General features: G+C 42.9%; 2 protein-coding genes across 8 annotated transcripts in view; one reads left to right on the forward strand and one right to left on the reverse strand.

Annotated features, from left to right (window-relative positions):
* The window catches only part of MYPN (myopalladin), a 71,511-nt gene extending 54,244 nt beyond the window's left edge, over window positions 1–17,267 (reverse strand). The window contains exons 1-2 of one of the 5 annotated variants that reach the window (XR_005957057.1): window positions 17,177–17,267; window positions 1,444–1,968 (exon numbers count right to left, since the gene is read on the reverse strand). The gene's annotated coding sequence lies outside the window, so the exon portion shown is untranslated. The remainder of the gene's footprint in view (window positions 1–1,443; window positions 1,969–17,176) is intronic. The other 4 variants (XM_041490097.1, XM_041490099.1, XM_041490101.1 and 1 more) reach the window with 4 other exon arrangements.
* Window positions 17,268–20,423: 3,156 nt separating this feature from the next.
* HERC4 (HECT and RLD domain containing E3 ubiquitin protein ligase 4) overlaps window positions 20,424–21,626 on the forward strand; it is a 31,247-nt gene continuing 30,044 nt past the window's right edge. For 2 of the 3 annotated variants that reach the window (XM_041490049.1, XM_041490050.1), the window contains exon 1: window positions 20,425–21,494. The gene's annotated coding sequence lies outside the window, so the exon portion shown is untranslated. Of the gene's footprint in view, window positions 21,495–21,626 lie in introns of all 3 variants that reach the window. The other variant, XM_041490052.1, reaches the window with a different exon arrangement.

Here is a 21,626-nt window from a genome sequence, read left to right on the forward strand (position 1 = left end):
AACAAGCACTAATCCAGTTAAGTTTTAAACAGAAAAGTAAACTGATTTTTTTTCTTTCCCCCCTCATCCTATGGTTTAGATTACAATTGAGGTTGCATTGCCCATTTACCATTTTTGACAAATTATCTTAATGTTATGTTTATGTCCAAATATGCCTAGACTAGTAATTATTATCAGCTGTGGATAAAAAAAGATTCCTTCAGTACCACAGCAAGACCTGCTGTAAAATCCCTGAAGAACACACAGGAATCAAAACCAGGACAGATCACACAGTTCCCCTTTGTGCTTGGTACTCTGCCATGTACAAGACCTATCTCCTGAATTGACTATAAATATTCTTTGACATGTAAATATTATTCTGCTCAGCTACAGGAACTACCATGCTATTGCTGTTTAATTTTGTTAGCTGTTTCTGAAAGTAAAAAAAAAAAAATAAAAATTAAAGACAGACAAAAACAAAGAAATATCCTGACCTTAGGAACCTTCAGGAGGTGTAGGAGAGGGAGAAGAGCAGAGTTGAAGTTTATGAAATTGTTCCATTAACACTTGCTGATTTTGTTTTCACTCTTAAACCCTAGAGCATCTTCACAAATGTAAACCTCATGCTTGACACAAAACTGCTGATGGAGTAATCAGTGTCTTTAGCATGATTTGTATAATGTTCTGCTAACATATGCTCAGGAGCTACTCTGTTCTCTTGTCAATTGTTGATGTATTATTTGGTAACTTAACATGGGCTTCTCATTACTGCTTAATGTTGCAATATATTGGGCCAAACATTTGCTACTGACAGTCAAATACTTTTCTGAGAGAGAGAAAGAGAGCAAAGGAGATAGTGAGCTCAAGGGTGAGAGCTATGCCCTTCCAGCAGGACTGTTTCTGCAGCTGTTGTGTACATTAATCCAGAGAGCAGATCTCCCTGCACTAAATATAGCCACGGGGGTCATTTTACATGACAGAATAAATAATTAAATAAATAGAAAGCATTTAACTATGGGGGTCACATTAAATTAGGTTTGATTTTGCTTAAGAAGGACTTCCAAATGATGGCATCTTGGTTTAAGGCTGAATACCAGAATGTATATATTTCACTCCTCCATTATTTCATGAAGGGAAGATGAGCAGGAAGAGGAAAGAGTCCCAGCAAGGAACTTTTCAGGTCATTAGAATCTTGTTGACTCTTTAGAGGAGTCAGACTGGCTCCGAGGGATTTTGAGAACCCCACCAATGCTATTCAGGTCCTTTATAATGCTGCAGAACACAGTTTCTCTTTCCCTGCAATGCACATACCTCAGCATAATCTAAAAGCCGGTTTAGAAATGTATTTGTTCCCTGTGTATGCCTTACCAGCTATAATTAGCATTCAAATACACATGCTTATCAAACCCTTCTGCTACGCTCTGCAAAATCAAAATGTAGACCAATCTGAAATTGAGGGATTACCTTTGTTAATTCCTCCAGATGTTGCTGCCCAGCGTGGCAGTGAGTAGCGCTGAGAGTTATCCAGAAGTGTGAGGTTAAAGTTAAGGAAGCGAGGGGATTCTTCGGGTCCTCAGGAACAGAAACAGCTAGGAGTCCATGGAGTGAGGGAAGTTAACCTTCGTTATTGTGAGGATGGCTGTAAGGAGCTGGACAACCTGTCACCACCGGAGCAGCAGCATTTGTCAGTTTGCAGGTCCCAAGTTATTTTGAGCAGCGTAAACCATGTGCCCGCGGAGCATTCCACCTCATTGGACAGGGAATCCGCTGCTCCCACAGCACCTATGGCACTGAATGCCTTCTCCTTGCTCACGCAACGGCCCCTATAGATGCATATGTGGGTTTTGCTGATTCATCCAAGAGCCTCTGGAGTGGCATTGTATCACTCTTGGCAGCTGCTTTACACTTCAGCCTTTTCAAATTACTAGTTATTGCTCTTTCGTTAAGTTTCCATCAGAACTCGAAGGTTTCGGTCACAGGGAACATCAGCTGGTAACAACATAAAAGTTTTGCAACTCCAAAGGCAAACTTAGCAAATGTGTTATTTAAACAGTAAAATATTCCTGACTTCTGTGGAGTGTTCAGTTTAATAAACACAGTGAAACAGTGCAGAAATCCTTCAGAATGACCCATAATTACAGATCCTCAAAAGGCTAGAACTTCTACATCTGTTATTGAATGCACAGAAATGAGCTGTTGGAGGAAAAGCAATTACAAGAGGCAATCGAAACTAAGCTCTAAATAAAACTGGGAAAGAAACATAGGTGGAATGACTTCAACACACTTGAACCAGTACACAGAGAAACCCTGTTACTATATAGAATTTCATTGCTTAAAACCTTGACTAAAATCTTAACTTGGCCAAAACCTACCACATCTGTGTAACACAGAGATGAGTTTTTCATTTCTACTCTTCCTACACACGAGCAACAAAAAGTGGCCTGTAATTTTAAACAGTTCATCATGCTGCTCAATTGTTGATATTTTTTAAAAAATGCTTTTCACAATTCTGATTTTAAAAGATTACTAAAATATTATGCATTTATGATGGGAATTTGATATGTAAGCCTTTTCATAGCTAATGAGGTAAGATCTGGTTTCTTGACCTTCTCCCAGACCTCTCAAAACATTATCAAGTGAGCATCTGTGCTACAAAAGGAGTTCATCTGTGGAATGTAGTTCTTCAGAACGTTATTTTGGGAGTTGTAATGGTATGGAAAGTCAGAGGGAAAGGCAATTCTTTCATGTAAAAATTCCTGATGCATTGCAGATACATTTTTGTTGTTTCCCTCTCTTTTTGTAAAACATTGTCATGGTTTAACCCCAGCTGGTAACAAAGGCCCACACAGCTGCTCACTCCCAGCCCCTGGCAAGAGGGGGGAGAGAATTGGAAGAGTTAAAATGAGGGAACTTATGCACTCAGATAAAGGCAGTTTAATAAATGAAACAAAAGTTGTGCACACAAGCAAATAAAAGAATCACAGAGTAAGCTTAATTTGGAAGGGACCCATAAAGATCAAGTCCAACTCCTGATCCCTCTCAGGACAGTCCCCAAGAGTCATGTGTCTGATAGCATTGTTCCAACCCTCCTTGAGGTCTGTCAGGCTTGGGGCTCTGATCCCTGGGGATCCTGTTCCAGTGCTTAGCCACCCTCTAGGTCAAGAACCTTTTTCTAGAATCCAGCCTAAACCTCCCCTGGCACAGCTTCAGGCTCTTTGCCCAAGTCCTGTCACTGGTCACCACAGAGGAAAGATGGTTGCCCTGTCCCAGGTGCAGAATCCAGCACTTTCCCCTGTTGAGCTTCATATGGTTGATGATTGCACAGTCTTCTAATCTGTCAAGGTCTCTTTGTAAGGTCTCCCTGCCTTCAACAGAGTCAGCAGCCTCTCCCAGCTTTGTATCATCTGTAAACTTGCTCAGTATCCCTTCCAGTCCTGTGTCCAAGTCGTTGATGAAGATGTTGAAGAACACAGGGCCAAGGATGGAGCCCTGTGGAACCCGCTAGTGACAGGCCACCAGTCTGATGTCTGCCCCGTTCACTGTCACCCTTTGCACCAGACCCATGAGCTGGTTGTTCACCCATCCCATAATGTATTTGTGGGATGGACATCTTGTCCAGAAGGATCCTGGGAGAGGCAGTATCAAAATTTCAGATTTACTGAAATCCAGAAAGATTACATCAACAGGTTTCCCTTGATCAGCCTGGTGGGCTACCTTGTCCTAAAAGGAAATCAGATTTGATGAGCAGGGCTTCTCTCTCATGAAGCTGTGCTGGCTGTGACCCATGACTGCATTTTTTCAGGTGTTTTTCAATGCCTCCCAGAATAATCTTCTCCATAACACTGCCAGGCACTGAAGTGACACTGACAGACTTAATTTCCAGGGTCCTCTTTCTTGCCCTTCTTGAAAACTGGGACAACATTTGCCAACTTCCAGTCACCTGGGATTCCCAGCACATCTCATAAGTCATAGAGAGAGGCTTTGAGATGACATCATCAGTTCTTTGTGGATTCTTGGATGGGGCCCATCAGGCCCCATGGACTTGTAGGGATCCAACTGGAGCCGCCGATCCTGCACAGTTTCAGGGTCAGCTGGGAATTGATCATTCTCTCAGTCATGGTCCTCCAGCTCAAGGCACTGAGACCCCCTTGGTCCATGTTGAAGACATTGGCAACAAATGCGTTACACAGCTCTGCCTTGTCCGTGTCCCTGTCTGTGAGGTGACCAGCCTCATCCTGGAACAGGCTCGTGTTATTTCTACACGGCCTCCTGCCATTATTGTATTTGACAAACTCCTTTTTATTGTCCCCTAGAGTTCAGCTCCAACTCAAGTTGAGCTTTCATCTCATGAATTTTATCCCTGCAGTTGCAAGCAACATATCTGTATTCTTCTCTTGTCTCCTGGCCTTGCTTCCACTGGGCATACACTTTCCTTTTTTGCCTTATTTCCGAGAGATGATTCCTATTCAGCCAAGCTGGCCTTCTGCCTCACCAGCCTAGCTTCCAACATTTGGGAGCTGCTGCTCCTGTGCACTTTGGAGGTGATGTTTAAAAAGCGACCAGCAGTGATGGACCCCAGCACCTGCAAAAATATATTCTCAGGGGACCTTGCTTACTAACTCCCTGAACAGCCTGAAGTCTGCTCTCCTCATGCCTAGGGTTGAAGTTCTGCTGGCACTTTTCCTCCTGTCAACAGAGATTTTAAACTCAATCACTTCATGGCCAAGACAGCCCCAGTCCCCACTTCGCTCACAAGGTCCTCTCTGTTGACAAGCAGCAGGTCAATGAGGGGATCTTTCCAAGTCAACTCCCTTAGGACCTGTTCCATAAAGTTGTCATCTGGGATTTTTTAGGAATTTTCTGGCCCAGCTTGTAGCAGTTAATTTCTGGCAAGTAGAAGTCCCCCATAAGAACACAGGCAGTTGATTTGGAAGTGTCCCTTGGATGCTCAAAGAGAAGTTTGTCAGTGCCATTGTCCTGCATAGGAGGTCTATAGGAGACTCCCAGGATGACATCTGTGTTACTTGTTTGCCTCTCGATTTTATCCAGAGCCTCTCAACTGTGCCCTTGCCAGCTGTGAGCTCCATGCATTTAACCCTTCTATTCTGTACAGTGCCACCCCTCTGCCTCTTCTGCCCTGCCTCTCCCACCTGAAGAGCCTGTAACCATCCAACAGGGAATTCCAGGCACAAGACTCATCACACCAGGTTTCACTCATACAGTGATGTCAAACTCTGGGACTAGGCCAAAGCCTGGAGCTGCTCTTGTTTGCTCCTGATACTGTGTGAATTAGTGTAGAAATATTTCAGGTGTGGTACTTTGTAGCCAACACCTTGTGAAGCAGATTGAGGGATCTGTAAGTGCTCATTTCCTCCAGTTTTGGCACAGCATCCTGTCCCTTGCCGTTGGCGAGCCTGGTTGTGTCCCTTTACCTCTTCCAAGCTGGTTTAAAGCTCTGTCAATGGCCCTGCTAGCTCCTGTGCTAGAGCACCTTTCCCACTCTGATTGGTGCACCCAGTCAGGTGTCAGAGTAGACCAGCTGTTGAGTAGATCTTTCCATGGTCAAAAACCCCTAAATTTTTCCACTGAGACCAACCTCGGACCCATTCATTGGCCCGATGGATCTGCCTATTCCTATTTAATTCCCCACTTCCCATGGCTGGGCAGGTGTCCATCCATCCCCAGGAGAGCAGGGCCCCATCACGTGTGGCAGTGACTGGGGAGGACAAACTCTATCACCCTGAATGTCCTCCTTCCTTCTCTTCCCCCAGCTCTGTGTGCTGAGCATGGCCCCACATGGGCTGGGATCTCCCTTGGATCCCTTGGGCTCAGCTGTCCTGGCTCTGTCCCCTCCCAGCCCCTCACTGGTGGGGTCGGGTGAGGGCCAGAGGAGGCCTTGGCTCTGTGTGAGCTCTGCTCAGCCATGCCCAAAACATTCTTGTGCCACCAGCACTGCTTCCAGCACAAATCCAAAGCACAGCTACTGTGGAGAAAACATTAACTCTACCCCAGCAAAAACCAGCAGAGATACCATTGTCAGAATACCTTATGAGCATGAGTTTATGGTGAAGTTATGGAAAGGTTGTGTAGTGAAACCAGCCCTTCTTTTGGGCACAGGTGAGGCATTTTATGGGTTGGGTGGTGTATGATGTAACTTTATATCTGAAGTAGAGATCTAAGATATTCTTTATAGTATCTGTAACAGTAGGTGTGAGCCACACAGTGCTGCAGGGACTGCCTGTTGATACCGTAGTACCCCGTGCTGCTGTGGTCTGGACAGTGTCTGTAGATGTTTAGGCTACAGAGTCTGCAGCCTGAAAATGAAGTCTGATGAGTCTGGTAATAATTGTAAATCTATGGGGAGTTCTGCTGAGATGCAATTATTTACCATGGAGTCTTGCTGTTGGTGTGCTGTTTGTGAACTGCTGTTTTTGCATGATAAGCAAAATTATCCAAGCTGATGAAAAAAAGCAAAAAACTTCCACTTTAAGACAGAGTTTAAGATGCTAGAATTGCAAAATCATTGAATAATCTGAGCAATAAATAAGCTCAGGGTTATGTAGAAAGTACATCATTGAGAAACCACAAACAGTTATGAGCCTTTTCTGTGGCAGACAGACCATTGTAATAGCAGATGGTACAAGGCCAAAAATTCCAGGAACCGCAAAAAGTTGGAGCCTACACAGCAAATGTGCCAGGTCTTGCAGAGCTGGCATTTTGATAGAGCAACACCAGAGAATTTCAGATTCACTAGTTCGTAAGTAACAGTCTAAAGCCCATGAAAATTCTGTGGCTCCTCTGTCTGCTGTTATAGAAAAAAAAATAAATCAGGTTTTTGCCTACTGAGCACTAAAAAAAGCACTTCAAAGTATGATGACCTCCAGCTTTATGTCCTTTTGTCTTTGCTGGCTGGCAGAAGAATGAGGCATAGTGTCCTGGAATAAATACCATGAGCACTATTTCTCTCCAGATCTTGGCTGTCAAAGCCCAAACCACCTTCACAAGCTCAAACAAGACTCACAAGAAGTGAGTTTAAAATGGAACTCTGTACATGGCTGGTTGGCTGTTATTCCTCAGTAGGATTATCTGACTGTAATTGTCAACCTATGGATTTATCATAAATGGAAAATTCTTGATTTTCTAGATATTAGGATGAAATTAATACTATTCTGTTAATGGCGAGTGATGAACCATTAAATGAGACATGCCATTTCTTTGAAAGCTTCCTTAAGGCCCTTTGCAGTCAAGTTCCAGTGATTTTGCAGATCTCTCCAGAGCCCTGTGCAGCAAATGTTTACTGCAAACTCCTTGTTTGCACCCCACGAAGCACTGATCCTGCTCTTGTCAAGGCTGATCTGATTTCTTTCCAATGGGTAGTATGTAAAAGTGCATTAGCCAAGTTTGTTCTAAGGGGGTGGAGAGAGGCTTAGGCTGTGGGTCAAGTATGAATGTTCACCTGTGAAGTGCCCACCTTGCCTTTTGCTAGACTAGGCTGTTCCAGGGGCAGTGAATTGCTCCCTACCTGGGCAGCTTTGGGCAAGAGCAGCGATGTCTTTTCTTGAAGCATCAGTGACTGGTGCTGCTTTAATAACTACAGTTAGAGGCCGGGTAATTTGAAGAGCAGTGGCAAGCCCTGTTTCTCTTTTATAGACTTTAATGAATTATCAGAAGGCCATTGTTCCTTCGGTAAGAAAAGTGTTAACAGCAAATTTCTGGATGTTCCTGGAAAAGCTATTTCAAGTGATTTACAAACCTTGTGTAAGATGAGTTGGGTATTTTCTATTCATATCACTGTGCAGCACATCTCTTACCATGAGTCTGCCAGGTATTGTGTAATCCTAATTTGGATTCTAATTTTAGAAGTTGAGACATATTAGAAGGATGATAGAAATGGTACCTCTTTTCTATAGTAAGTACAAATAATGATGTTAAAACATTCCTTGAGTGCCTATTTCTTTTGCACCCAGCCCAAACCAGACTTTATCATTGCACAGGGCAGCTTCAATCCTCGTCTCATCTGAGGATTGCCCAAGTGTTACCAGAGAATTTTTCAGTCTCATTCATTATTTAGATGAAATGTACTTGTGATTTATGGGGCCTGATGCTGTTTCCAATGAAATCAGAATTTGTTCTGTCACTGTCATCACTAGGAGAGGAGTCAGACTTTTTCAGAAAGTTATAACTACAGTAATGAAAGCATCTTCCAGTCATCCACACAGAACCACAATCTCTTGTACCCCAATGTTCCATCTATTTGCTTTTCAAAATTATTCAATAGGTTAAAATATACCAGGAGTTTGCTTTCTTGCAGTAGACAAAGTGCACCTGAAAAATGTTATAAAGATAGATAATCTCCAGAACATGAAGTAATTGATGTTATGGGTGGCAATTGTAAAAGCTGATTTGTAAAGTCCCTTTTTTTGTAAAAAGCTTCTACTCAATTGTAAGAGCATCAGGTTCTTTAAGGCAGATTCCCTGTCTAAAAACATGCAGAACACCATGTCCTTATTTTAAATTATGATATTTTTTCTTGTCCATTATTAGCCATTATACAATATTATCTTATAAATATCAGCCTTTCAAAAACCCCTGTGATACTAAAGAGTTAGTAAAAAGTGTTCACAGGCATAAGTTAAAATTTCCTTAGCTTTTACATTATTATTAGCCATTTTACAATATTATTAGCCATTATACAATATTATCTTATAAATATCAGCCTTTCAAAAACCCCTGTGATACTAAAGAGTTAGTAAAAAGTGTTCACAGGCATAAGTTAAAATTTCCTTAGCTTCTCCTACATTCTTTCTTTTCTAAGGGAAATTACCTTTTTTAATGTTGGGATGTCTAACCAACATTTTACAAGCTGCTAGCATTCAGATTTTAAAGTGGATAGTTTCCCCTTATGGTTCAAGTAGAACATGCATGAGCTCTCCCTGGAAAGGCTCATGTGACTGAGTAGGATCTCCTGGCAGTGGCCACCATATCTGGGTGGAGAGTTTGGCTCACACCAGCCTTCCTCCCATGGTCAGCACCCTCAGGCTCAATATTCATAGAGCACACAGCAAATACCAGCACACAGAGGCTGGCAATTGCCCAAAAAGCAAAAGTTGGATGCAACCTCTTAGATTGGTTTTAAAAATCATTTAGCAATTGAGATAAAACTAATGAGGACTCCTATCTATACAATTCAATGTCTTGGAGACTATGTCTGGTAATTGACAGAAACACAAGATCAGAAAACAATGATTAATAACCCAGAAGCTGGGTTTGATTACTGGGTATGTGCTCTTCCATTAATGACTTTCTTTGGGCAAGTGAAACAAGGAGGAAGCTTGATTTGACACTAATGCCAAACAACCAGCTTCATAGAAAAGTGTGAGATTTACAGTCAGGGCTACTGCTCCCAGCATCACCAGAGACTGTGGGATCCATTTTGACACTATAGGATTTCACTGTCCCCATTACAAGGCATGATTAGACCAAAGAGACCACAGAAGGGATCTGATAATACCAGTGCTAGTGTCTTCACCTAATTTGGGACCCTTGGTGATATGTGAGATTTGCCTTCTTACTGTGACCCCTCTCCTTCCCTATCTTCTTTTATTTCATCACTCTATTTCTTGTCTTTCGTGTCTTTCCTGCTCTTGTTTTTGATAGGACCCTGGTGTGGCAGACAAGGCTCATTTTGCTGTGTTGTTTCAGGTCCCCAGCTGAGCCAGCTCTGCCTGGCCCTGCCTCAGCCTGATGCTGGTGCAGGTGTGAACACCTCGCTGAGCTGATACACCAATGGACTTGGGATTTTCCTGGGATTCAGTGTAAGAGAGGGCACTAAGCCAAACACAGGTCCATCAATTACAATTTGTTTTCCCCTTCTTTAGAACATACGCCTCCAAAACATGTAATAATAATAAATTCATAGCCATAATTAATACCAACTGAAGATATATGTCAGAGTGGCTGGTACAAAGAGTGGCAGTATCTGCTTAACTAAATCTAAAGGAAAAGGAAATACAGCAATATTGCTACACTGGAAGCCATATTATATATTTACATTTATTATTTGGACTTCTTGTGTTACTTGTAGAAAAGTTTAATTTTATTCTCCTAGTAGCTGTTTCTGTGGTTGGTATTAAATTGATATTAAGTAGATATGACATCTGCAGTGTCTGCCTTTGTTAACCACTTACTGTTGTGCAGAGACAGGAGCATGAATGCTTTTGGCTTGGGGTTGAGATTAACACAACAACATGTTGTGAATTGTATTTTTAAAAGTGGATTAAGAGTCAGTCCAGGGAGGCATATTTTGTAACCACAGTCTCTATTTCCAATTACACATTTGTCAAACAGAGATTTACATTTCACTCCATATTCTTATCACTTAAATGGCTTCATACTTCTAGAAAAGAGAGCAGAATTTAACTCAGACTACTTGCAAAGAAATTCCCAAACCCTGAAAGAACAGGGAGATTTTACTGAGAGTCTATTTGCAAGTGGTTTTAACATAAGAGAACAAAACAAAGTGTGGCAATTATTTGTGGAAACCTGATTAATGTGAGTCACATAGTAATGAGGAAAATAAGCTCAAAGAATCTTGGCTTCTGTCTGAACTAAGAACCCTATATATAAAATATAGGTATCTTCAGTATCTTTCCTCTGCTTGGGGTAGTGTCTTTGCAGTGTTGTTTGGTCTCTGTTAGAGGCCTGAGGTGGCAGCACATGAACCCCAGAGGGCTGGGCAGGTGGCCGGAGGCTGAGGCTGCTCAGCGTGTGGCAGTGTGGATCAGGACCCTTAGGATTTTAGGGAACCCAAACCCAGAATGAAAATGGCTGGTGTTTTGAACCTGTTCTAGACAAGCAAAACTGTACAAAATACCAGCTCTATCAGATGTTTAATAGGACAAAACCTTCAATACCTCAGTTGTCAAAATTGTACTTCACAAGATACATCCCTTATTAGAATGTCTTAAATTGTTGGTAGATGAAAATAAGGAGAGAGCATTCATGGATAGTCTACATTTTAAAAATAATTTCTTGAGACCTCTTGCTTTCCAGGCACATTCAGATGAGAGTTTCAGTGTTTATCAGTAGTGGCACGACAGCCATCTCTTCTCTGAACCTGCAGACATGGGATCACCTCAGCTAGGTAGAGCTCAGATAGACTGGAGAGCAGCAACATGATTGTTCACCGGAAGAGCTGGCTGGAGATAAGAGCTTGCTTAGGGAGATTGCATAGAAATGCGTGCTTAGGTGGCAGGAGAGCATGGTGTGACACCAGTTTGCTAAACTGTGACAGGAGCAAACTCCATGGAGAGGAAAGCCTGTGTGTGGTGTATGGCAGCGGTGCAACAGGATGCGCTGGGGGACGGGGACAGAGTTAAATCCGCACCCGCAGGGAACCTCTGCTCCCGACACACGGGGGCAGCAGGAAAGCGTGGCAGTCCTTGTGCCAGCAAGCAGAGGTCAGGGATGGCCGGGGCTGTGGGGATGCGGCTGTGCCCAGTGCTGCTGAGCGCTCCGCGCACAGCCACTGCCGGCTCTCCCTGCGCTGACAAGGGGAAAAGCTCTTGGAACGACTCCTGGGGCTTTGAACGTTTTCCTCCTTCGAATTAAAACAGGGTCATTTTGATATGAAAACATAGCTAGGTGTCATCCCCAGATGAGTCCAGGAGGTGGCTGGAGTTCCAGTTTTCCCAGCGCTGCAGTGTGTCACCTTTCCGTGCCCACTCGGGATCAGCTTGCCGGCCCCTCCCGGTGACTGGCGCTGTGTCCCTTGCGCTGCCTCATCTGTCTGGAACGCCTTCCCTCGGGCCACTGAGTCACCTTCTCGCTTTAAATGTCGCATTGTAACACTAAACTGACTCGCGTTATAGCGTCAGCTGTAAAAATGTGTATGACGATGCGCTGCAAAATGTTATCTAGATACTGATGAAGCTTCAGAACACCAGGGGGTTTTAGGGATACAACTCTACTGATAGATTTGATAGATTTAATTTTAAAAAAAGGTCTTTCATGTCAAAACACAAGCAAACTTTCAGAAGCCACAGAGAGGAGGATTAAAGGAAATTCTTAGTACCAGCTCATGAAACACCATCAGTATCAGAATCATTGTTTAGCTGAAGAACAAATGGCATTCAGGTAATGTAAGCTCACTTACATGACCACGACCCAAAAAATTCCCTCAGAGCAACAACAGTGTGAGGCACTGGCCATTCTGGCTATCCAAACAGATGGTCAGCTGTGCCAAAGCTATTTGTGACTTTTTCACAAATACATAAGACAGAGAAAGAGTGAGGATAAGGGAGAAAAAAAAGGGAGGCTATGCCTTTTCTTTTAGGACCTTAAATAAGTCACCTTGCAATCAGAAATATCAATTAATACTTTCCCAGGCCAGTGGTTCTGCTTACTCAGTTGACAGTCTCCAGAACCATCTAATTTCATACCAGTCAAAACATTATTTACTCAACAGAAGGAGTCAAAAGATCTTTCACAGGGTTTAAAATACATTGTGATCTGATAAACCATGCATATAACGAGCCAAGTTTAGATCAACTGGTACATCAGTGATATATATTAATGCTTTGTGCTATGCCACCAGTTATAGAAAGGAATTCTCTTTCTGGCTAGGGTGCCTTTGGAAATCCTTTTTTAAATGTCTCACTTTTTTCTTTTGCTTTAGAAAAGGAAGAATATTGGAAGATTTCAAATAGTGATACTTAGAAAGAAAATGCAAATATGATAAGTGTTTTTCATTTAATCTGATTAGCAAATGCCTTTTAAAGCACAACAAAACCTTTCTGCCATGCTTAATTGGTGATGTGGGTCTGTGGAAATTCAACATTTGAACCAAATTTTAGATGTAATGCTCTTAAATGTTAAATCAGGACAACATGGTAAATCAAGAAAACATCTATTTTATGAAGAAATATTTACTAGTTTGGAAAGTCAAAGGATATGAAGACCAAGACTATATTTTCATTACATAGTTAAAAAGATAAGCTTTAAATTTTATTACATTTTTGTTGAAAAATCTTAGGACTTGCCTGTGTAGATCTACTTGTATATTCCCATTTGAGGTGTTTACCTTCACACTGGTCAAGAGTTTATGTTAAAATGACTGGAGGTAGTCACCTAAATCTTTACTCACCATTTCTTGAAAATGACAGTACACATTTTGAAGGCACATAGTTCAGAAAGTCTCAATCACAATGTTTATAACCTGTGGGTATGAAAGCTATTCCTCCTGTGTGGAGTGGATTTGTTGTGCATTTTGCTGCTGGAAAGGATTTAAAGTGTTGGAAGGAATAGAGAAGTGTAAGTGGGGGCTGGAGTGGAAGGGAGCAGAACTGCTGCTGTCATGCAGTGCTGGACGGAGTTCATGTGAAATGCAAGGAGTGTAAACGTGGGGTGTCACACTGATAGACTCAGCTGTGGGGTTCTGAGCTGTCACACCAAACCATCCACACTCAGCTAGCTTAAACTGGCCATTGGCTTCCACGGAGAAATAATTGACTTGTCTCAGGGTTTGGCTTAGAGGAAAGGGAAGCAGGGAAAATGATGGCTTTGGTGATGGCTGGGGCAGGTGAAGAGGAAGGACTCAGCAGGGAGAACTTCCAGAGTTTTCCCAGCTGCAATCAAGATAAATAAAGTTGAAAATCCAGGAGCCAGTGGACAATCTGACTCCCAAAATGAGCACTCTGAGGACAGTCTCTTGCAGGTGCAGTGACTTTCTGTGTGCTCCCACAGGCTCCTTTCAGTTGTGTCACTGGAATTACTAAGGAGGCGTAACAGGGCTCCAGACAGGATTGTTTCCTGGGCTTGGAAAACTCAGGAAAGAAACTCCACATATGCTTCCTGATCCTGAAATGCTTGGTGTCTATTTCTGAGGCACAAGAGAAAACCTTTGGATCTTTTGCAGAGATGTGAAGCTCTCCCTGGTCCAGATCCTAAGATGCAGGATTTGAGGAAGCCAAAGGTTTACATCAGAAAATATTTTATGAGGAATATATTACTAGTCTCTAGTTTTATTCTCTTTATGTTGATCGATATACATCCAAAGGAGTTATAGCAAATTCAAGCATGCTATTTGAATCTTTAATGTATCAAAAATTAATTTTTAAAAAGTTAAGCTTCTTGAAATATAACTATAAACATAAATTTATCTGATAATCCTTGAGCTTTTAAATTTCATTTCAAAATATGTATACTTAAATTATATTTTTAAATCCATTTAATTCCACTTGTCAAATGGTATTTCTTCTAACTTGCTGTGGGTTTTTAAGAAAACATCAGAAATCATTATAATAACAGTATCTGTTTTGTTGTTACTTGGGCAAATAATTCTGTATCCAATCAAAATTAGCTGTAAAACAACTGGTGTGAGAAGTTTCAAAAATGAAGATTTTAAAACTGTATGTGTTGTTATTAACTGTCCTAAACTAAAACTTTGCCAAAAGATAACAAAATTTGACTTGAAAATGTCCAGACACTTTAATCCCAAATACTGGATTCTTGAGGGGTCATTGCTGATACAACACACTGGAAATTACAAGTGTTTGTAATGGCTATAAATGGAACATTTCTTGCCTGTTATAATTCTGCAGGACTATTATAGTTATGAACAGACTATTTTGATGCTTATGGTTATTGTAAACACAGAAGACAACACAAACAGGTTTATCATGGTGATGAACTATTTAGAAGCTCAAACTTGAACAAGAGGTCAGGGAAAATGATAAAGATCACATCACTTGCCTCTCAGAAAAGTGATTTTTAATCCTATGGTTGCTTGCTACAAAGCAACCACTTGTTCATGAGAAAAATAAGCATTCCTTTCCTTCATTTTATTAAAAAAAAAAGTTATCAAAGGAATTTAATTTGTAATATTGATACTCTCTTAAAAAGCCTGGCTGAGTTTGCTATAAGCTAGAAGCACCTAATAGTGTTTGTATTGAATTGTTTGTATTTGCAGAAATTATATCACATTTGGACACAATATTTTTTGACAAGTCTATTGGCTAAAATATGATGTGTAACTTTTCTGAGGAGGTTGGTGTTTCAAGCTGACTCTCCTGTAATCTCCACTGGGCCACGGGGTGAACAGAAGCTGCTGTGCCAGTCGGATCCTCTTGAAATGCTCTGTCTTTTCCTGAGACAGTCTCAGGAACAATCTCACTTAAATCTCCAGGGCTCCTCTCAAATTCATTCTGTGTATTCTAGGAGTAATTTTGCTGCTCTAGAACCTTGACCAGGAGCTGAAAAGATCTCTGTATTATTTCCTATGAAAACAAATATGTTTGTGTAAAGTGGGGAGTACCCAGTGCCCATGAAATGATCATTTCTGACTGGGACCAGTGATCATATTTAGTGGTGTCCTGGTGACTTGCTGACATGAATGACAAGAAAGCCTTCATCAGGCAGACACAGGTGATGAATCACTGCTACCTCCTCCCCTGTCCAAGAAAAAGGCACAGCTAAATGCAATGGAGGCTTGGCACAAGTGGCTGCTCTGCTGTTTCTGCTTCCAAAAGATATACAGTTGCTCTGGCTTCTCCTTTCAAGCTTGAAGTTCTAAATGAAAGCAGTTTGTTCTGTGCTGGTAGACCAAATAAACAAGGAAACATTATCCCAAAAACATTGACCCAAAGCCTTCTGCAGTGAAATAGGAGCATCCAAATCCCTCATACTAAAAAATCAACAACAAAATTGGCACCACTTTGCACCACTTCAGTGTCAGTAAACAGAAACAAAAGATTACTAATTTGTGGCAATTTTTCTTTCCTAAATAAAGTAAATATTGACTTAGGAGACCTCTGGGAACATGAGGAGTCACTGGGTTTCTCTACATAGGAATTGTGTGTAGGGAGCAGCAGTGATTCCATTTTTCAGATAGTTATGAGGATTTGATTGCTCAGATCATACAGCTCACCTTCTATCTCCAAATTTTTTTTTTTTATTCTAATGCCAAGGTGAGACTTACATAATAGAAAATTAAGAGTTATAGTCCTTCAAGGACTCCAAGCTCTGATTGCTCACATACAATTTCTGTGGAACTTTTTAACAACATCTGCAAGAGAAATTTAATTTTCAATCTGTCCAAGACTCTTTGACCACTGTGAATATTTTATCCCCTTTATGAACAGAGATGTCCTGTACCGTAGTTGATGCAAATGTCATAGATTCACTCCCACTTTGACACATTTCAGTCCTTGCTTCACCAAATATCTGTTGGTTGCTAACAGCACAAAAGAGTTCTTATAAAATCCTGCCTCTCTGGCATCTGGTAATACATGTGAAATCATAAATATTGTCCCAAATTAAATTACAAAAGCTGCAGAGTACTGTCCAATCATCTTTACTGAACAAAAATACCTGTGTTGCAAAACAGTCCCATATTTCTGAGTGATAACTAATAGCAGAAACAGCTGTATGTAGTTTGAATGTACCAGGCACAGTTTATGCCCTAGTGTTATTTTCTTCCCAGCTATTCTTCGCAGGGTGCTACTACAGGAATAGAGAAAACAGCATGTACTGACAATTGTTTAGGCATGAGGCCACAGGCTGTCCCATCCAGCTGCTGGGGGGGTCCCCTGCTTCCTAGAGACGTGTGCTGTGCCCCCTTCCCCCCAGCTCACATCCCTTTCATGGCATGCCTTTTGTGCCCTCTGAACATATTCAAATGTTTCCTCACCGTTTCTTTTCCTCCACTCTTTCTGTTCCTGTGCACTAACACATCCACATCCCTATCTTCCTACTGCCTGGAAGTTGGATTTTTTTTTTTCTCTCAAATCTTACTCCTTGTAAAGTGAAGGACTTCAATGTGCAGTAAGTGGGGTAGAGATAGAACGGAGTATCAGAACAAAATCAGTCTGGCTCAATAGAAAGGGACTTTTTCATGCTGTTTCTGATTTTCCTATCGGCCCATTTTTTTCTTCCACTCCCAGTTATATTCCAGTAACAACAAACTTGGTTTTGTGAATTTAATGCCAGCTCCCACCACACCCTTAAAAGAGACCATCCATGTAATTTTCACAGTTAGTTTTCCCTTCTGCTGAATCCCAATCCCCCTGAAAGAACAGGTCTCTCCTCCCCACCTCTGTTTACAAAAGCACCTTTCTTTCTTCCTGATCAGGTCAGCCTGCGCTTGGGATAAGCCATTACCCTGAACATGGAAATCTGCAAAGAAGCCAAGAGTGCTCACCATGAATTGTTGTGACCAGACTGTGTGTGAGCCTCAGTTCTGATCCTCTCCTGTGCCTCTTTGTTCTCCTCAGTGCAGGCTGCTACCTTTCTGCCTGCTCTTTACGAAATAGTAAGAAGGCTAATTTTAGGGTGCTTCATCATGCTGCCCTGCAAAGGCACAGTGTCATGTCAGAACCAGCAGCATGTGGCACCACTTGCAGCTATTTTATAAGCTGAGGTTCAGTGTGTTACCAAATCAGTCTCTGCAGGGCACGGCCCGCTCAGTTATTGATATTGTGTTCCTGAAGGATTGCATCTTAAAAATCAAAGGTCACTTTTGGCTTGACCAAAAGCTCAGTTTAATGACATGGGAACTGATGTTTCAGCATCCATCTCTTAAACCCCCAAAAGATTAAATGGGAATTTTTGTGCTCAGTTAGCACCTGGCCTGCTGGTCTATTTATAACAGAAAAATACATGAAATAGTGTGAAACATCACTTCAATAGGAAGAAAATATGCCACATGTGGGAAGGGGCTGCACTCCCAACACTCTGTGTAGGATGCTCAAAAATGTTCAGCATCTTCAGCCCCAACCTGCAGGTGCCTCAGCACTTGTGTGGCTGCTGCCATACTGCAGGGCACAGGGGAGTCACTCAGTGCCAGCTTGTGTGGGCTTGGGGACACTGGATCCACACAACGGTTCATGAATGCAAGAGCTGCATCCCTAACACAAAGGTCAGCTTGTTTCCTTCATTATAGACTTTATGTCCAGGGCTCATCCTCACCCTTCACTGCTGTTTCATTTTCTTTGCATTCATCATCCTATGAATAGCTTTCCTTTGGCTATTTCAGCTATAGTTTGTGGCCTGAGAGGCTGAGGGGAGTGGGGGGGTTGCAGGTTTTTGGTTTTGCTTATCTTAATTTGAAGGTGTCTCCTCAGTTGTCCCTTAACCAGCTCCCTTTATCAGATGCCTTGGGTTAACCACAGAAATTGCAATGTTGTCAGTTGAGTATTTTTATAGTGATTTATGTTCACAAACAGGTAAAAAACTGTTCAGTTGGTTTCAGCATGTTGCCATCAATTCATAAATGATTGGTCTTCCTGGTAAGCACATTTGCATTTGAGCTAACCAGAACTGTTTGTGAGCAGGGTGGGCAGAGAGAGAACTACAACACACTGAGCCATGGCAGAGCATAGAAAACACATACTCTTTATATGTGAGTTCTCTACATGGACACTGTGAAGAATCTGAGGATGAAATGTGAAACTGAAATGGCACAAAAGAGTCCGACCATCCCTTGTTTGCAAGCCTATTTGCATTCTAAAGCCTTTTCTTTGTTCTAATCAAGAATATTCTACACAAAGGCTTCACACAAAGGTAGGTAGTTTCTCACAGCAAAATGCAGACATCTCGAATTTCATGTTATCAGCTGTTCTGGACACCCATTCTATTTTCTGTAGTCTGTGACACATCAAAGAATAAAGCAAAGGGGTTTGAAATGTGGAATTGAAGTTTATAAAGTATGTCCTGGCTGTTGCCAGGAGAAAATGGAGGCAGAGAGCAGACTGTGTCTCTGTTATTAATTATACAGAAAGCTTTATGCCATAACACTGTAGTCAAAATATATTATATTTATATTATATATTAAATGTATATTATGATTTATACCAAAAACATGTATATTAACTGAAAGATGTTTTCTAGTAATTAGGCATAAAGGACATATTTAGTTAACCCTCGATATGATTATTTTGCCATTTTCTTATTATCTCAGTGGGGGATTAACTGGGGTACAATTTAAAAACCACAGTTGTGCTGACAGCTATCACCAGGCAGTAGCCAAGCATTACTATTTTAATTATGGCAGGGGAACTGAAAATAGTTTCTTGCTTGTTGTGACCATCAATAAGAAGACTGTGCAATGGTAATAGGAAACTCTCAGGGCTAAGGCACTTACAAGGAAATAAATTCCTTCCCTGAAGTTAAGCAGATTTAAATTTCTTGCTTTCACTGGACTTTGCACCTCTGAGGTTTTTTTTGCAGGTACTAGAATGGACATTGGGAATTTTGAGGTGCAGGCACCTCACTGCAGAAGCCCATAGTGGCAGGCTCCGTGCTGGCGGGTGCAGGATGGCATCACAGCACACATCCTCTTCCCCCACTGCCTGCGTGCCTTCAGCCCCAAGAAGGGGATCCCACAAGGTGCTAAGGCGTGGTCGGTAGGGTATGGCTTCTCTGGCACAAAAATCAAATTTGCTAAGATATATGATTGGTGGAATAAAAATATGGCTTGTACATTATTTGAAGACACTTGAAATATTCAATTTACAGTAATTTGATGTTAGGATTAATATGATTCTTTAAAATAGCTATGTCTATTGCAGAAGGAAGTTATTTGTGCAACACTGTGTTGTTTCATGCTTTATATATTTTTATTTAACGTTTTAGCCAGTTATACCAAGTGACTTTTCCTTGTATAAAATTATAGTGGGCATGTAATGTTCTCTTCAACTACTTGGGCATATCCCCACATGCTGGTCAGAGGACACATTGCACAATGAAAGCCAATATTTAAAATCCATTTCACTGTGTAGTTATTCACAGTTACTACCCCGCTGGGTTCACAAATAAAGGAAAAAGGAAGTTTAGAAGATAACAAATGAAGTGGTTTCCTCCATTTGCTCTGTGTCACAGCTCCTGCTAACCTTTCAGTCTTAGATGCAGAATGGCAAAAGGCAAATCACTCACATTTCTCCTTTAAATAGCAAAACTGGGCATTTGTTGCCCTGAAAAGTGCTGCATCATTTAGCTTGTGTCAGCTATGCAGCAATCTCATTTTTTCTAGGTATGAATTTCATATTTCTGGGTTGGATCTTTACTGGTAAATCTTCAACCACAAATCCTGAGAAGTCCTGTAGAATCTTACCTATTTACATATACAAGAGTATTTAACGGCTGGACCAAAACATCCCATTTAGTGGGATTTTGTTAAACGATTTCCGTTTAACAAAAGGGCAAAAGGACACCAAACACAGAACTTTCCTCACACACAGTTTGCAAAATCACTTGCTGTGACGTACGCCTGGTCCCGGCCTTTATTCACTTCCCGACCTACAGAAAGGTGGATCCTTCTGTAAAGAGGCTGCTAAATAAAGAAATCTCATTTGGATTACCAACTCGGTCCAATTACATAAATTGCAATGGATTTTCCTCCCAGTACCAAGCATAATACCGGGGGGGGGGGGAAATAAGTTAAGAAATGTGTCCAGCGTGCAAACTTCTCCTTTAGTGGCTCCACTAGAGATACGTGTTCAGTGAAAAAAAAAACTTTTTACTGTGCCCATCTTGGGTAGGGACACTAGGAGAAGCTTGTAAGCAGACTGGAAGATTCCAAAAGCTGCATTTCTTTCCGCGGGCGGGGCAGGGCAGAGCCCCGTTCCCCGGAGCGGGCAGGCCGTGCAGGGCCGGCGCTCACAGCGCGGCGGCAGCGCACCCATCACCCGCGGGGAGCCGCTGCGTGCTCCCACAAGGTAATGACGCGTAATTGCAGTATGAAGAACAGCTTGTTCCTGCATCCCCTGGCGGATCCAGTTCCTGCCTACTCACTGATCTCATTCTTTTCGTGCCCTCAGAGATCAAGCAGAGCCTGCCGCAGATCTCCGCAGATCAGGAATAAGGAACAGCAACACGCGCCCAAGTGTCTGAAGAACTCTGCAAGGCAGACGAAACACGCCATACGAAGACCTCTTCTCAGCGAGCTATCTGCCCCAGAACCCACTCCAGATTTTTAATTCTCAGTTTAAAAACTGCCATGTAACACAACGAGGGCTCTGTCGCGCTCACGTGTGTTCCCATGCCAAGAACGAGCACAGCTTCAGTCACCACCGGAGGGAACGGCCGAGCTCCGCGCCCGGCCCTGCGCTCCCCGAGCACGCCGGCAGAACGAGAGCGTCACTCCGGGGCTCCGCGCTTCTCGGGCCGCTCCCACGCCTCATTTCTGCTGTCACCTTCTCGCCCCGCCTCCTCACAGCCCAACGGCGGGAACCGACCCAGGCGGTGCCTCCGAGCTCAACGTCCCTTTCGGAGCTCCGCCGAGCCCCGGGTGACGGCTCCGCTCCGCGTCCCCGCCCCCGCCCACGAGGCCGGGCCGGCGGGAGGCGGGCGGTGGAGCAGGCGCTGCGGTCCCGCCCGCCGAGCCGGCGCCTGCGCGGCAGCGGCGGCCGGGCCCTGTCACCGCGCCCGGGGCTGCTCACGCTGCTCACGCCCCGGCCGTGGCCGGCGAGCGCCTGCGGTGGGCGGGCTGCGGAGGGGAGCGGAGCGCTTCGCTACCACCGGTGAGTCCCGCTGGGCCTTAGCGGAGCCGGGCGCTGCCGCCCTCGGGCCCCGCGGGGCGGACGGGAAAGTGGCCGGGGCCGCGCTCGGGCCGCGGGGCCCCACGGCGACACGCGGGAGCGGGGCCGGCCGGG

This window comes from Pyrgilauda ruficollis, unplaced genomic scaffold (assembly GCF_017590135.1).
Source record: "Pyrgilauda ruficollis isolate IOZ18807 unplaced genomic scaffold, ASM1759013v1 scaffold98, whole genome shotgun sequence".
Taxonomy (NCBI): Eukaryota; Metazoa; Chordata; class Aves; order Passeriformes; family Passeridae; genus Pyrgilauda; species Pyrgilauda ruficollis.